Below are 6,023 nucleotides of genomic sequence, written 5' to 3'. Positions count from 1 at the left end.
GACGGTGTTCTACGTCATGTGACAACCGTTGCTCATTGCATGCTTCTCTTGGCATTCTTGAAGGCATATCGGGAGGTCTTTATTTGGAAGGATTTTGGATAGGGTTGGAAAGAAAGGACGTCATAAAGGCTCAAAATAAACTCAAAGTAAAGGGGGTTGTGGACTTACAACTCTTGGAATCAACTCTTTCAAAAGTGAAATAAAATCTTTGCCCCAGTTTCAGATGCTGGGGATTTTTAGATTTTTTCTATTTTTTTCTTTTTCTTCTAAATTCTTATTTGGTTGGACCGAACTGTGAGGCTGCCTACGTATCCTTATTTTAAAGGAATCAGGTCTAACGTAGTTCAAACATCTGACCTAAACTATTTTTCATCTTTCTTTTTGTTTCTCTTTTTTCTTTTTTCTTTTTTTTCTCTTTTTTTTTGTTTGCCCCAGCTTCTATTTTTTAGGGCATGGACCTTTGACAATTCTTTTTTTTTTTTGAACTTTCTAAGAATTGCCCCAGTTTGTACTCTTGGGACGTGGATTTTTTTTTTTTGTTTTTTTGACTCTAAACTTGATTCCAAAAGAGGGTAGTCAAAGAAAAATAACACAGGCTCAAAAGGGGTAGCAAAGGATATAAAGTGTTTGGGTAGCAGAAAAAGGGCCTCCCAACCTCAAGAACGTCAAACATGGTATCTTTTCGCGATCACAGCATTGACGAACATGTCTGTCTTCTTGGTGTGCTGTGGTCACAAGACATTTTTTCATCCTTTAGTGACAAACTTCCTAACAAACATCAATTGATTAAACATCCTCAAGCCCGATATTCACAATGATTTGAAGGTGAATTTTACTCGACCTTAGTTCCAAAGTATTCCAACTCTTTATTCATCCTCAAAAGTATTTTTTTTAGTTATCGAATTCCAGATTAAATCAATTCCTAAGATCTGGCCAAAATTTCCGCATGCATGTCATGTCATTAGAACTGGCGAGAAAAGAACTAGGAACATAATGACACAAAAGGATAAACTATATTTTATTGAGTAAAGTATGAAAGGGTTTTACAACTAAACAAGTAACCTAAAATACGAGTTACAACCCTAAAATAACCTGAATAATGAAAATAGCAACAGAACAGACAGACAAGACTCGCACAAACATAATGGAGGGATAGAAGGGTTTGACTCAATAAAACAAATAAAATCTGGATCACAACCCTGAAATAACCTAGATAATAGAAAGACATCAAAACAAGCTACCAAGATTCCTTCCTAGTGAGGAGGGAATGACTTTTCAATTGCTAGGCTTGATATTTAGCCACAAATTTGCTCATCAGAATCAGCAGAGCCTTCTCCAATTTCAAAATCATTAACTTCAGTTAGCAAATTCCCGAGAGGATTCTCATACTCGTTGTCACCACGCATCATCCCCACAAAGTGTGCATCATCATGTGCAGGTAAAGGATTCTGCGCGATATTCTGGGTGTCACTATCTTGGATCACAATCAGGTTTTCTTGGATCATCCTTTCTATTTCTCTTTTCAAATCCCGACAGCTTTCAACATTGTGCCCCTGGGCATTGGAAGGGTATTCACACCTTGAGAAGGGTCAAAGCTTCTTGCACGTGGGTCCACATGATTTGGAGGAATAGGTGCAATTATGTCATGATGCTTTAATTTCTCAAACAAGCTTGCATAGGACTCTCCTATTGGTGTAAAATTATCTTTCAACTTTTGTCACCCTCTATACCTCTTCCCTGGATGTGGGTTATAGGGTACCTGAAAAATTTGTGGGAGCTGGTGGAGATTTTGTGATGCTCGTGCTCGCCTTCTGGGGTGTTTTGGTGGTCGGGCAACATATTGAGGTGCAGCAATAGAGTATTGAGGGTTCTGAAGTGGATAATAGTATTCAGGGGAATCATGGGAAACCTGATGAAGTTGCTCATACCTTCGAGATACTCTTCTAGGACCTCTTCTCGACCCTGATGTCATCATGATTTCTTCGTGTTTCTCATTCGTGTCACTAAAATTATCGGATTTAATTGGGACAGCCTGAGTTGTGGCTTTGAGAATTTCTTGACTTATAATTTTGCCTATCTTAAGACCATTCTCAATCATTTCTCCCATTTTGATTGCTTCCGAGAAGGATTTACCTACTGCGGACATCATGTTTTGAAAATAATCTGGCTCTTGAGCCTGAAGGAAGATAATGATTAACTCGTGCTCATCCATGGGTGGCTTAACTTTGGCTACTTGCTCTCTCCATTTAATGGCATATTCCCTGAAACTTTCAGTTGGTTTCATCTTCAAGTTTGAAAGGGAATTTGTCATGACCCAAACCCTGATCCGGTCATGATGGCTCCTCTCATGAAGACAATGCCAGCCAACCAACCCATTTTGCCTTTTCAGAATAGTTAATATTAATAAACAGTTTTAGCATAATTAAATAACCACAGACTAAACAAAAGATTTCTTTATTAAGTGCGGAATACAACCCAAACACAGCCCAAACCGGGGTGTCACAAGTCACGAGCATCTATTAGAGTATAAATACAACTACAAGGCCTGAAATATACAAAATAGGACTGATAAACAAAAGGAATAAATGCAGTGCTACGAACGCCAGCAGTCACCTCACTAAACTTCGATAACTTAGCCTCCGACCAGCTCAAAACCTGCTACCGGGTGAACAAATACATGCATCTGCACACAAGGTGCAGGAAGTAAAGTGAGTACTCCAACTCAGTGAGTAATAAAGGTAAATAATAACTGAGCAGTAAGAAGCCACGTAAAACAAACCATCATGATGTATAGAGCAGTCTAAAACCCTTTGAGTAAAAGCAGTGAAACTGTGAAATCCTTGGAAAACATCTTAGCTCAGTTTAAACCTTGTTTAAAAAATGACTTTTTCAATGGTTACGCAAATGAGTGCAAAATAAATAGTGCAGATAAACACGGAAATCCGCCCCTCGGGCACAGCACTCAATTAACAGATAATGCTAGGCAATCAGATAGATATCACATGAAGTAGCACAAACAACAGATAATGGCAGACAAATGAAATAAAGTAAACACATAGAACAGTACCAGCGCCGCTGTGGCGTGCAGCCTGATCCATATATCTACTCGCGCTTACTAGGGGTGTGCAAACTCCGGGAGGGGCCCCTTACGGCCCAAGTGCAATATCAAGCAATCTCGTGGCATCAAATCTAGGCCCTCAGCCTCATATCAATATCAGTATAACACTGCTACGGCGTGCAGCCCGATCCCATAGTATCCTCACATCTGGCCCTTGGCCATACTCAGTCCAGAAATCACATAAGCCCCTCAGCCTTTAGTAAAAACAGTAGTTCTCAGCCTCAAAACATCATTTAATATATCATTTTAGTTTCAAAACCGAGTAAAAGTGGCTGAGTTGTACAACAGTGGAAAACAATACGACTGAGTTCAAGTAGTAGGTCAAAACAGTGAGGAAATAGTGATAAAAATCCTCATAGGGTTCAAATAGTTGGCTCGAAGCCCAAATATGGCAATCAGTCCAAATAATGATGATAACAAATAAGTTTCAATCAAATACGTAGTAAAAGCGTCAATCGGGACGGACCAAGTTACAATCCCCTACAGTAAACGACCCCACGCTCATCATCAAGCTCGTGTCTCACCTCAATATAGCACTACGATGTGCGAATCCGGGGTTTCAAACCCTCAGGATATCATTTACAATCATTACTCACCTCGAACCGGCGAAATCTCTAGCTCTAGATGCTTTTGCCCCTCAAATCGGCCTCCACGTGCGTCGAATCTATCCTAAACCAGAACGAATACGTCACAATATGCCAAGGGAACGAAGCCCAAGCAAAAACAATCCGCAGGTGCGGAGATACCAGAAACAGCAATATTAGCTGCTGCAACAAGGTTCCAACCTCCGTTAGCCATCCGAAATCACCCCGAGGCCCCCGAGACCTCAACCAAAAGCACAAACATAACCCAATACCTTATTCAAACTTGTTACAATCATCAAAACACCTCGAACAACATCAAATTACTCAAAACACATCGGATTCAAGCCTAATTTTTGAAAAATCTTCCGAAATACGCTTTCGATCAAAAACCCAACCAAAACACCTCTGAATGACCTGAAATTTTGCACACACATCCCAAATGACATAACGAAACTACTGCAACTCTCAAAATTCCATTCCGACCCTCGGACCGAAATCTCACCTACCAACCGGAAATCGCCAAAATACTAACTTCGCCAATTCAAGCCAAATTCTACACCGGACCTCCAAAACCAATTCCGATCACGCTCCTAAGTCATAAATCACCCAACGAAGCTAACCAAATCATCTATACAAACAAGTCAACTCTTGGTCAAACCTTTCAAATTCAAATCTTTCAACTGAGACTATTCTTTCAAACTCATATCGATCTCCGCGAAAACCAAAACCAACAATTTACATCAGTCATAATACATTATACGGGGCAAGTCATGCCCGAGAACTGGCGATTAAAGTGAAAAAACTCAAAACAACCGGTTGGGTCGTTACATCCTCTCCTACTTAAACACACGTTCGTCCTCGAACGTACCTAGAGTTGTTCTAAAAGCCAACCCGTAGCTGAATAACTTTATCATGCATATACTCGGGGGTGATCCCATGTCACCCTATCTCATATAGGTCTGATAGCACATTGCAACTGAAATTACACAATCCAGTCTGGCCCATAAGCCATAGAATCACATTTCCACTTCTGAAACCATCAATATGATCAAAACGTCACACCTATACTCTGTATAGACCCGAACCAGCAATAATAACCCATGCCTGCAACCTCGGGAGCAATCCCATGATATACCATATAACTCAAACACTCGTAGCGATAACTTCTATTCACAACAGCTGCCCACAACAACCGAATACTGGTAGAAAACCTCTTATCAACTAAAGTCTCATTCCAACACTTTCATATACTGCCAACGATAAATGAAATACGCACTGAACCATAACCATTTCTGAGATCGACTATTCATGTAGCCACTTCTCCTTTGGCAAATACCATAGCAAATTTCCGAGCCGAACCTCGACATTATCCTCCCAACATGTTGAAATCGAATCCGTTCGTATTCATTAATGATCCCAACGATCTCCTCTAATCCAACACATCACTCTGGTGACATGACGCATCAATAGAGTCCTAAGCCACAACTGGCATAATATGCGCGCCAATAAGCAACGATGCTAACATACTCAATCATGAAAATGACTCAATGAAGGAGTTGTACCTCAAGCTCACCCATACCACCACAACACAAGACTGAGGACCCATCTCACATCATAGAAATAGAACACCTGAATCTAACCCGCAAAGTCATATCTCCACCTAGCTTCGCTGCAAAAATGCTCGATTCTATCCAAACACTGTTCCACATGAAATACCTCAAGTCACTATGCTCGAAATTGACAACTGCGCACAATTTGACGCCTGGAACCAAAGCAAATCACTACACCCACAGTGAAACAAGGAACATATACCATGCAGACCCGATACGACGTAACTGATACGCCATCCACCGAGCAACACCCAATTACTTTTCCCGCTCGACTTCCACTATGAATCCCAATAGAACCGCACCATATGTGCCCATAACCAACAAATTATAACGTCTCACAACACAGAAAGGCAACTCATAGATCTCCTAGATCACTAGTAAGTTCAATAACGGTCGAATCAACCTGTCCCTCAACAATATAGCTTGGGAACAACTAAGCCGACTCAGCCAGAACACGCATCCACATTGGCCTGCCAACGAACTCCTTATCAAAGAAGCCTGAAGCTTCTCCTTCCACTACTATAACTCCTACCGGAGCCATACGATACGGTTCCCAACACCAAATCAACACCAAAATCAACAACCCTACCCGGCGACATGCCCGGCCACAAGAAACACATCCGGAGAGTCCTTCAACACCGGAATTGAATCAGTGGTAGAATCCTCTGCACTGACATCCATCACGAAGGCTCAATTAAGAAAGGAAATCCT

The 6,023-nt window shown here is 41.0% G+C and overlaps 1 long non-coding RNA gene across 1 annotated transcript; it reads right to left on the bottom strand.

Annotated features, from left to right (window-relative positions):
* Positions 1-2,438: 2,438 nt before the first annotated feature.
* On the bottom strand, positions 2,439-3,110 carry LOC107776086 (uncharacterized). Its single transcript, XR_001645890.2, has 2 exons — positions 3,068-3,110; positions 2,439-2,683 (listed from the first exon to the last, which is right to left on the bottom strand). It is a non-coding gene; the product is annotated as an uncharacterized LOC107776086 (long non-coding RNA).
* Positions 3,111-6,023: the final 2,913 nt, after the last annotated feature.

Source organism: Nicotiana tabacum, chromosome 6 (assembly GCF_000715075.1).
Source record: "Nicotiana tabacum cultivar K326 chromosome 6, ASM71507v2, whole genome shotgun sequence".
Lineage (NCBI taxonomy): Eukaryota > Viridiplantae > Streptophyta > Magnoliopsida > Solanales > Solanaceae > Nicotiana > Nicotiana tabacum.
Note: the sequence above shows the minus strand (reverse complement) of the source record. Positions and strands in the feature narration are given on the sequence as shown.